Genomic DNA, 11,239 nt, shown 5'->3' with positions numbered 1-11,239 from the left:
TTTCGCTCTCTTCCTCTCTCTCTCCCTTTCTGTCACTCTCACATCCATGGCTGTGTGACTGTAATGTTTGCTGAGCCAGCCTTGCTGTAGTGAGAGCAGGTGCAGACAAAGGAAAGTCCTCCTGGACAAAGAAAAGGGAAAATGCCCTCCTGACTCAGAGAGAGCGATCAGTACAGTATATGGAATGGGAGAATAGGACATGTACGGAGTTAACAGCTTGCTGTGTGGGCCCTCAAATGCTTTAAAAAAAACTCTCATGGAACCTGTAATTACCAGGGCTGTGTTAATCAGGAATGAAACGGTGGAGAAGCACTGAGCTAATTGGGGCCGACGTGCTCTGTAATTAGAGTAATAGTCACACATTGAGATTTTATGAATGAATGACTTTGCCAGGTTGTTACGGGGCTTCATTACATTCCAGGAGCTACCAGTAGTTTATTTGCATGCGTTTATATAAAGGAGACAATATGTTTCTGGTCATTTTTTTTGTCCAAACAGCAGATTTTTACTCCAGGCCTCCTGACTAGCCCTGTGTTAATTAGGGATGTCCAAGGCAAGGGAGGGGAGAAGGGGCGGTGGGGGGTGTCCAGTTATTTCTCCAGTTTTTTTGCCCCAAAGCGTTCTCACCCTTCCGCTGCCTAGTGCTGCCCAGCTTGCGGGAAAAGTGGAGCTGCATTGTTGCAGTGAGAATAAGAGAGCTTGGCTCATTGGGTTGGTATGGGGCTGTGCTCTAATTTTACCATTTGGCTTTCAGAGGCTGTTTGACCTATGATTGATGCAGGATCAGCCCTGAATTCCACAGTGAGATCATCACAGACAAATACACATGTAAACAGAAATAGCCTTATTTCTAAACATTAATTTATGATTGTCTTCTCTTCCTTTCGAAGATGAGATGACTATAAAATATAATCTCTCATTCTCTCTTGCTTTCTTTTATAACAGACCATGCGTGATCTTGTTTATTGTTGACAACAATAAAGACCAGACCATGCTTGATGTTGTTTATTGTTGACAACAATAAAGACCAGACCATGCGTGATGTTGTTTATTGTTTACAACAATAAAGACCAGGGGCCTGTTGCACAAAAGTAGAATTAAGACATCCGGGATAAATGACTCAGCTGAGCTCAATGAAGCCAAAACATGTGCGTCCAGGCTTAATTGGTTGCACAAAGACCAAGCCAGGATGAGCAGACACGGATTCATTAAGCCAGGTGAAACCAATCCTGGATAGGTGCGCGCTCACGGCTCACTCAAATAGACCCCGCCACAGATCACAGATTAACTGATTTACCATGGCAACTAGAGCCGCGTACTTTTCCCCGTCGGAAGCACAAATCCTCATGGAGGCATACGAGGAGGTAAAAGATATAATTAAGAAGAAAGGCAACACCGCCACAGTGATAAAGCAAAGAGAAAAAGCGTGGCAAAGTATTGCAGACCGCCTGAATGCGTAAGTAGTGCACAATTACACACTCACCGCTCCGCTGAAACATCACAATTACAATTCAAATATTTAATTCACATCTCCAAAAATGCAGTTGTACTGTAATTATGAAACGGTTAATTTTTTTTATTGAAATGCACTGCAGATATGAGTGAAATTGTGTAAAGTAACTCCATCACACTGTATAAAGCTATGATAAATTTTTTGATATTTTTACTGAAAACAAGACAAAAATACCAAGTAATTTTTTGCAGTGTGACTCCATTAAGTGTGTGTGTGTGTGTGTGTGTGTGTGTGTGTGTGTAGATTAAACATGAACGGGCCAAAACGGACATGGCAGCAGGTCAAAATCAAATACAAGAACATTCTGCAGAATGGTATGGTCCCTGACTAATATTTAACAAAGCACAAGCATATATTGTACCCAGAAGGTGCCTGCTCACACATTGTCTGTACTGTTTTAGCAGTGAAAAAGAATACCCACAGACAAGGCACGGGTGGTGGGTCACCAAAGGCTGACCTTACCCCAGCAGAGGACATGGCCTTGGAGCTAAATAAAGGCAGGCCCGTCTTAGAGGGGATCCCTGGGGGGAAAGAGACGAGCATAGGTTCCTCCCAAGATGCCACCCGCTTCATTCAAGGTATGTCCTTCCATCTCTACATGGGATACAACCACATTCATATTGAATCAATTTGGACTGTCTGACTTTGGTTTACCTATTGCCTTGCAGTGTCTGGCAGCACTGTGTTCCTGTTAGAGCCACCAGCACAAGCACCAGACGATGCTGATCCAGTGAGTACTCCATCAAAGGCATACTGTAGGCCTGGCATGTCTTGTCTACTAGCTTCAATATGAATCCGATTAAATGTGATAGGGTGAAGGCCCCAGTGCAGCAGCAACAGCACATGATGGAGACGATGATGAGGAGGAGACCATCTCTCTGGATTCCAGAAGGCATGAGGTATCATGTTAAGACTGTGAAAGTACTATTTACTCTACAATGGTGAGGAGTCCTCATCAAAATCAAAAAATCTAATTTCTTTTACAGGACCCAGATGCTATACAGTGGGAAAACCAGCCTGGCAACATAGTGCGTATTAATAAAAGGACACCACATCCTGCCAAATTCCAGCTGCGCTAATTGTATTGTGTTCACAGAGCTCACAAGCTATCAGAAAGTTGTATGGCAACCACCTCCGGTGCCAAATAGAACTGGCAGACATAGACATTCAGTACAAGAAGAAAAAGATGGAAAATCTTGCACTGGAGTTCAAAATAAAAAAGAGGACAATTAGGAAACTGGACCTTGAAATAAAAAAACTTGAGAGGGAGGTGAGATATGCCTTCAATGTACACTGTATGCTAACTGTAACACAAATGTATTAATCATTATTTTTCTTTCCTCCCCCAGCTCCAAGAAGATGACACAGCTCAAAATAAAAATTAGGTATATTCTCGTAAAGTCAAGTGAGCCATGACATATGAGCTCTTATTGTGAGCACACAGGACGGTGGCATCTTTCTAAGGTTTTTTTTATTTTCCCAGCAATCAGTACAACCAAGTCATCGTTATAAGGCATCGCCCTCTTTTGCCCACCCCCCCCAGCACCAGGTGTGGCCACTAGCCTATATGAAGGCCCAAAATTGTGTGTTCCTTTCTGCTCTGACAATGGCATGCCCATTCGTGCGAGATGTGGTGGATGAAGAAGCACTTGTGCTGAGGAGAGCCTTCAGGTGAGAAAGGGTCTTCAGGGACCGGTTGGACCCACTGGCCTTCCCTGATGACCATCTATATGAAAGATACAGGTTTTCTGCAGATGGCATCAGGTATCTATGCAGACTACTGGGTCCCAGGATTAAGCACCGCACTGCACGGAGCCATGCACTGAGTGTGGAGCAAATGGTTTGTGTGGCCTTGCGCTTTTTTGCTAGTGGAGCCTTCCTGTACTCAGTGGGGGATGCAGAACAGCTGAACAAGGCCACAATTTGCCGCACAATAAGGAGTGTGTGTCTGGCTATCAAAGCATTAGCAGATGTCTTCATCTCCTTCCCTGGCCACAGAAGACTCTGTGACATCAAAGAGGAGTTCTATAGGATTGCAGGTAAGAGGATCTACAAATTACAGGACAACTGTTAACACATAGTAGGATACTCATTACTTTGTGTGACAGGTTTCCCCAATGTCATTGGTGCAGTGGACTGCACACACATAAGGATAAAAGCCCCCTCAGGTGCCCATGAGGCCGATTTTGTGAATAGGAAATCCTTTCACAGCATTAATGTTCAGGTGAACATAACTTTTTGATATTGTCCATTGACGAACACTCTGCATTGCCAGTGATGTGCATTGATTGGTGTAATATTCCTCATCTTATGATTTCAGATGGTCTGCAATGCTGACTGTGTGATCAGCAATGTTGTGGCAAAATGGCCTGGCTCAGTCCATGACTCCAGAATCTTTCGGGCCTCTGAAATCTATCAGTGCCTATCACAAGGTAAGCCACACAACCCCTATTTATAACCATCATGGCTGTGTCAAGAATATCACTGTGTTTATGAGGTAGTAATGATGAGATTTTGTGTTGACAGGTGAATTCTCTGGTGTGTTGCTGGGAGACAGGGGGTATGGCTGCCAGCCTTTTCTCCTGACACCTTTCACAGACCCCCAGGAAGCACAGCAGGCCTACAACCATGCCCATGCCAGGACCAGGGCCAGAGTTGAAATGACCTTTGCCCTCCTGAAGGCACGCTTTCACTGCCTTCACAAATTAAGGGTCAGCCCTGTTAGGGCATGTGATATTACTGTGGCTTGTGCTGTCCTCCACAATGTGGCCTGCCTGAGGAAGGAGAGGGCCCCCAGAGTGCCACCAGCCATGGACTGGGACAATCCGGCAATCTTCCCTGATGACGACAGTGGTCGGCTGCTGAGGGACCAATATGTGTTGAATTATTTTAGTTAGTATGTGTGCTTTCAATTTTGGTTAAATATGTCCTGCGGTGGCAGAGGAATTTGGGTTTTTTTGGGTTCGTTTTTTGACGAATTTGGCCTCTTATGATGTTTGTGCGGTATACTGTGTGTAATACAAGGCTGCAGGGAGGCTACTGCATCCATTCATTTGTCTGTTCAGTTGATGTGTATGGATTTGTCCTGCATTTATTTTAGTGTGCAGACATGCAGGGTGTGTTATACACATTCAAAGGTCTGTATATGTATCATTTTGTATAATATGCTTAGATTCTGTGCTTTCCATCTTGTAGAGTCACTGTGACTTCAGTTTTGAAAGGAGCTGATGGTTTACCTGCTTTGTTTTGTCCTTATTCAATAAAGGAACATAATGTTACACATTGTGTTTTTATATTCATATGGAATGTGTATTTGTTTATATGACAGAGTACTAGGGCCACACTGAAGAAAAAGGATAAAGTCATAAATTTATGAGGCTGGTTCTTTCTGCAGAAAAGCTACATATTGTTTTTACAGTTTTGATACTTATGACAATGTGATACTTAATATTCTGGCACATCAGCATGTCTTTGTTTATGAAACCATACTGAAGTACAATTTCACGAAATGCCCCACATCTGTCATTTTAACAACTGTCCTCCTTTAAAACAACTGGTTACAATATTATGACTTGTGTTTTTTTCCCCTCTGTGGCCCTAATATTCTAGCATTTTATATATAGCCTTATAGTCTATGGGAAACTGTAAATTATCTAATGATAGCAACATCATCTAAAAATCATTTTTTATCCAAAACCATTGAAATTAATGATCACAAACGTTTAAATAACAGTGGGTCTAGTTATATGTGATAACAATGTATAGTGAGCAGTGAAATAACTATTGGTTTCCATTTGTGGTGACTGCTGACTGACATTAGGGATGAGATTAAATAGATCCTGGAATTTAGCCTGGTCTGGAGCAGGCTAGCTCCACAGAATAAATCTCCATGGTAATTTATACCATAACATATCCTCCTGCCCCCTATCCATCTTTAGTGCAACCGGATTACGGATCAATTGAGCCAGGATCACCAAGATATCCTGGCTTAATCCCTTATCCTAGTTTTGTGCAACAGGCCCCTGACCATGCGTGATGTTGTTTATTGTTTACAACAATAAAGACCAGACCATGCGTGATGTTGTTTATTGTTTACAACAATAAAGACCAGACCATGCGTGATGTTGTTTATTGTTTACAACAATAAAGACCAGACCATGCGTGATGTTGTTTATTGTTTACAACAATAAAGACCAGACCATGCGTGATGTTGTTTATTGTTTACAACAATAAAGACCAGACCATGCGTGATGTTGTTTATTGTTTACAACAATAAAGACCAGACCATGCGTGATGTTGTTTATTGTTTACAACAATAAAGACCAGACCATGCGTGATGTTGTTTATTGTTTACAACAATAAAGACCAGACCATGCGTGATGTTGTTTATTGTTGACAACAATAAAGACCAGACCATGCGTGATGTTGTTTATTGTTGACAACAATAAAGACCAGACCATGCGTGATGTTGTTTATTGTTTACAACAATAAAGACCAGACCATGCGTGATGTTGTTTATTGTTTACAACAATAAAGACCAGACCATGCGTGATGTTGTTTATTGTTGACAACAATAAAGACCAGACCATGCTTGATGTTGTTTATTGTTTACAACAATAAAGACCAGACCATGCGTGATGTTGTTTATTGTTTACAACAATAAAGACCAGACCATGCGTGATGTTGTTTATTGTTTACAACAATAAAGACCAGACCATGCGTGATGTTGTTTATTGTTTACAACAATAAAGACCAGACCATGCGTGATGTTGTTTATTGTTTACAACAATAAAGACCAGACCATGCGTGATGTTGTTTATTGTTGACAACAATAAAGACCAGACCATGCGTGATGTTGTTTATTGTTGACAACAATAAAGACCAGACCATGCGTGATGTTGTTTATTGTTTACAACAATAAACAAACGCCTTCAAAGAACTTTACGGTTTCGTCAAAGAAATTTTGTGACTTTTATTTAAGAGGTTATTTTAAAGAGGGAGTGTTGTTGAAACATTAATTCTGAAGGTACTCTCTTAGAAAAAAGGGTTCCAAATTAGGTCTTTGGCTGTCCCAATAGGAGAACCCTTTTTTGTTCCAGGTTGAACCCTTTTTGGTTCCAGGTAGAACCTTTTGGGTTCTAAACAGAACCCTCTGTGGAAAGCGGTTTACATGGAACCCCAAAAGGTTCTGCTTGGAACCAAAAAGGGCCTTTCAAAGGGTTCTCCTATGGGGACCACCCAAAGAACCCTTTTAGGTTCTAGATAGAACCTTGTGTGAGTATAGCAGCTAGCTGAAGATCCCCATTAGTTGGGTGTATTAGTGGTGGTGTTAGTGGTGATGGTCAGCCTGCTCAGAGCAGAGTGTGTGGATGAGTGTGTGTACACCTCTTCTGTCTGACTGCTGTATGGGTGAGCCCCTGCTGAGAGGGGAAAGGCCACTCCAATGATTTATGAAGCATCTCCGTCTGGAAGTCCAGTAGCTGTCGCTGATGCCCGCGCTCCTTCCCCTCCTCCCTTCTCTCCTCATCCTCCTTCTCCTCTCCTCCTCCATCCCACTTCCCTCCTCCTCTTCCCCCTTTTATCCTCCTCCCCCTCCTCTCTTCCTCCTCCCCCTCTTCCTCCTCCCCCTTCTCTCTTCCTCCCCCCCTTCTCTCTTCCTCCCCCCCTTCTCTCTTCCTCCTCCCTCTTCTCTCCTCCTACCCCCTTCTCTCCTCCTCCTCTCCTCCCCTCTCATCACCTCGTTTGTCATGGCACGCTGCATTGCGCCGCTGTCCCCCATAAACCCACTTCAAAGGGCGTCAGACAGATCGAGTTCCGCCCATGTCCTCCCTGCTCCTCTGTCCAGTGATGGAGTCAGATAGGAGCCTCCGCCCTAACCCTAACCCTGTAATCAGAATCACATTGGCTCATTGATCTCTGGAGGACAGGCTGTAGGCTGGTAGGCAGGCTATGCATTCTGGTTCTGAAAGTGGACACACCAAAGAACTTCCACTGGGATGACTCAGTGTCCTCCTACAGGGGCCAAGAAGGCCCAAGGATCTGTGTGTGTGCATGCGTGTGTGTGTGTGTGTGTGTGTGTGTGTGTGTGTGTGTGTGTGTGCTCTAATAGGCAATCTAACTGATAGAACCAGATCAGTTATATTGAACTAGAGATCAGTTATATTGAACTAGAGAATCGTTATATTGAACTAGAGATCAGTTATATTGAACTAGAGATCAGTTATATTGAACTAGAGATCAGTTATATTGAACTAGAGATCAGTTATATTGAACTAGAGATCAGTTATATTGAACTAGAGATCAGTTATATTGAACTAGAGATCAGTTATATTGAACTAGAGATCAGTTATATTGAACTGATCTGGTGTTTTACTGTAAACAGTGTAGATATTTAGATCAGAATAGACCATAAAGCAGGAATGATGTGTGACAGTAAAGAGATGTACATCATGTTTCCTGTGGCCCTGAGGAAAATCACCACCTCCTCTGGTGCTTTTATGTGTTGTCTTTCTGTCAGTGTCATCTTCAAAGTCTGCCTAATGGTCTGGTCTCCACCACCCCTCGACTCCCCACCTCTAGAACCTCTACCCCTCGACTCCCCACCTATAGAACCTCTACCCCTCGACTCCCCACCACTAGAACCTCTACCCCTCGACTCCCCACCTCTAGAACATCTATCCCTCGACTCCCCACCTCTAGAACCTCTACCCCTCGACTCCCCACCTCTAGAACATCTATCCCTCGACTCCCCACCTCTAGAACATCTACCCCTCGACCCCCACCTCTAGAACATCTACCCCTCGACCCCCACCTCTAGAACATCTACCCCTCGACTCCCCACCTCTAGAACATCTACCCCTCGACTCCCCACCTCTAGAACCTCTACCCCTCGACTCCCCACCTCTAGAACATCTACCCCTCGACTCCCCACCTCTAGAACCTCTACCCCTCGACTCCCCACCTCTAGAACCTCTACCCCTCGACTCCCCACCTCTAGAACCTCTACCCCTCGATTCCCCACCTCTAGAACATCTACCCCTCGACTCCCCACCTCTAGAACATCTACCCCTCGACCCCCACCTCTAGAACCTCTACCCCTCGACTCCCCACCTCTAGAACATCTATCCCTCAACTCCCCACCTCTAGAACATCTACCCCTCGACTCCCCACCTCTAGAACATCTACCCCTCGACTCCCCACCTCTAGAACCTCTACCCCTCAACTCCCCACCTCTAGAACATCTACCCCTCGACCCCCACCTCTAGAACCTCTACCCCTCGACTCCCCACCTCTAGAACCTCTACCCCTCGACTCCCCACCTCTAGAACCTCTACCCCTCGACTCCCCACCTCTAGAACCTCTACCCCTCGACCCCCACCTCTAGAACCTCTACCCCTCGACTCCCCACCTCTAGAACCTCTACCCCTCGACTCCCCACCTCTAGAACCTCTACCCCTCGACTCCCCACCTCTAGAACCTCTACCCCTCGACCCCCACCTCTAGAACCTCTACCCCTCGACTCCCCACCTCTAGAACCTCTACCCCTCGACTCCCCACCTCTAGAACCTCTACCCCTCGACTCCCCACCTCTAGAACCTCTACCCCTCAACTCCCCACCTCTAGAACCTCTACCCCTCGACTCCCCACCTCTAGAACCCCGTGTCCACCTCCCCTCTACCCTCTACTCCTCACCTTTACTCCCCACCTCTAGAACCCCGTCTCCACCTCCCCTCTACCCCTCTACTCCTCACCTCTAATCCCCACCTCTAGAACCCCGTCTCCACCTCCCCTCTACCCCCTACTCTCCCTCTTTAACCCTCTTCTCCCCCCTACACCCTTCTACCCCTCTTCTTCCCCCTCTACTCCCCCTCTACCCCTCTTCTCCCCCCTCCACCCTTCTACCCCACTTCCTCCCTCTCTTCTTCTCCTTCTAGCCCTCTTCTTCCTCTCCTCCCCTTTACCCCTCTTCTCCCCCTATCTACCCCTCTTCTCCCTCCTCTACCTCTCTCTACTCTCTACTCTCCCCCTCTCCCCCTCTCTACTCATCTACACCCAGATCTTCCACCCGTGAACAAAACAACAGGATCCCATTCTCTCTCTTCTCTCCACATCCACAGAGAACCACACCATTCAACTCCACATACAGTAATGGACAGAGAGAGCACCCCCATTCATACCTCTCTATGTACTGTATACTGGTAATTGCGGAGCTTGTTTTTCTGTATAGGCTGTGGCTCTCAGCGGTCAACATCCTCCATCAGTCGTCTCTTTTCAGACCCCATTATGACTTTCATCTTGGCTCCGTCATTTAGCAGAGTGGCCACTGCTTTTTACACTTCCCTTATGTTATAGCTGTACTCAGGCTGGGGTCTACTCCCTCTCTGTGACATCTCTCCCCTCTGAGTGCTGTGTTTCCTGCGGTATTCAGGGGAACTTTTCGCTCCGTGCGTCTCTCTCTGTTGGTTTAGCAGCGTATCTGTGCCACCTGCTCCTGAAGTAGCCCCTTAATGATCAGATCAAAGCCAGTGAAAAGGTGCTAAGTGTCTGGGAGCTACAGCAGCCAGAGCCAACCTTTGATCCAGCAGTGTCTCAGCTACCTGACTGCCCGGCTCTAAATTAAATATAGACATCAGGGGGAGACCTCTCTTTGATTCATTTTTTGTTTGGTAAAATGTTCAATTTCTCCTTCCAATGTATTGTTTGGTTTTAGACAGAGAGCCCAGGATTATTGTTTTGATGAGAGCACTGCCAATGGGAAGCTTAGAGGGAGCTGTAGCATGCTGCTAACCGGATACCAGTGACTCCTGCTGCGGTACCTGTAAAGGTCTCTTCTGTCATTGGACCACATATATAGGCTCATTAAGTGTTACCTGTAATAAGGCCTTCGCTGTGTCCTTCACCCTGTTTGATGTTCAATTTATTTGATGATTTCTCTGATCTGAGTAAATAAGCACCCACACCCCCTTTCTGTATTCCAGCCCTCAGTCATTTCTTCCTTTCGGAAATAGATCCTGAGTTAACACTGTCCCCATGTACTCAGACACAAGCCAGCGCTGGCCTGGCACCTCTGTCTTGCATTAGACCAGAGCCTGTTTATGAGTGAGACTGGCTGGGCTGAAACAGTCAAGGTCTTGTGTCACCACTCACCAGATGTTATATGGGGCAGAGGCACTGTAGAGGCAGGAGGCAGTAAGAGGGGCTTAAAGGCCTGGTCGGCGGAGGCTAAGGCTAGAGCAGAGGTTGGAGCAGAGGATGGTGATGGGGCTGGGTCGGAGGATGGGGCTGGGGTTGGGGAAGAGGATGGGGTTGAGGAAGAGGATGGGGCTGAGGCAGAGGCTGGGGATGGGGCTAGGTTAGAGGATGGGGCTGGGGTTGGGGGAGAGGATGGGGTTGAGGAAGAGGATGGGGCTGAGGCAGAGGCTGGAGCTGGGGCTGGGTTAGAGGATGGGGCCGGGGCTAGAGCAGAGGATGGTGCAGAGGATGGTGCTGGGGCAGAGGATGGGGCTGGGCAGAGGATGGGGCTGAGGCAGAGGCTGGGGCTGGGGCTGGGTTAGAGGATGGGGCTGAGGCATAGGCGGGGGCTGGGGCTGGGTTAGAGGATGGGGCTGAGGCAGAGGCTGGGGCTGGGGCTGGGGCTGGGTTAGAGGATGGGGCTGGGAATAGAGCAGAGGATGGTGCAGAGGAGGATGCTGGGGCAGAGGATGGTGCTGGGGCAGAGGATGGGGC

The 11,239-nt window shown here is 46.5% G+C and overlaps 2 long non-coding RNA genes across 2 annotated transcripts; both read left to right on the top strand.

Moving 5' to 3' along the window:
- Window positions 1–1,693: 1,693 nt before the first annotated feature.
- On the top strand, window positions 1,694–2,244 carry LOC149982797 (uncharacterized). Its single transcript, XR_016496938.1, has 3 exons — window positions 1,694–1,827; window positions 1,915–2,091; window positions 2,182–2,244. It is a non-coding gene; the product is annotated as an uncharacterized LOC149982797 (long non-coding RNA).
- Window positions 2,245–2,499: 255 nt separating this feature from the next.
- Window positions 2,500–3,737, top strand: LOC149982796 (uncharacterized). The gene is made up of 3 exons (XR_016496937.1): window positions 2,500–2,783; window positions 2,863–2,898; window positions 2,997–3,737. It is a non-coding gene; the product is annotated as an uncharacterized LOC149982796 (long non-coding RNA).
- The last annotated feature ends 7,502 nt before the right edge of the window (window positions 3,738–11,239 follow it).

This window comes from Oncorhynchus mykiss, chromosome 6 (assembly GCF_057628025.1).
Source record: "Oncorhynchus mykiss isolate SJ-2025 chromosome 6, ASM5762802v1, whole genome shotgun sequence".
NCBI classification, from domain to species: domain Eukaryota; kingdom Metazoa; phylum Chordata; class Actinopteri; order Salmoniformes; family Salmonidae; genus Oncorhynchus; species Oncorhynchus mykiss.
The sequence above is the reverse complement of the archived record's forward strand: the minus strand, read 5'-3'. Positions and strand labels throughout refer to the sequence as shown.